The following is a 219-nucleotide window of genomic DNA, read 5'->3' on the forward strand; positions in this document are numbered from 1 at the left end:
TTCCTCGCGGGGTTTCAGTCACTCTGACGAAGGCGGAGCGAAAGGACGGCTCCTCGCTGTTCCTCGTAACTGGCGTCGTGTGTGAATCTTTTCCAGTCAGTTGCCGGCCACAGTATGATGTAAGTGCGCTTTGTCAGGGAGATATCTTTTCTTCTGGTATACTAAATGTCAATGTATAAGGTGATGGAAAGGTTGCTAAATTTAGTTTAAGTTCCGGAC

This window comes from Penaeus monodon, chromosome 30 (genome assembly GCF_015228065.2).
Source record: "Penaeus monodon isolate SGIC_2016 chromosome 30, NSTDA_Pmon_1, whole genome shotgun sequence".
NCBI classification, from domain to species: Eukaryota; Metazoa; Arthropoda; class Malacostraca; order Decapoda; family Penaeidae; genus Penaeus; species Penaeus monodon.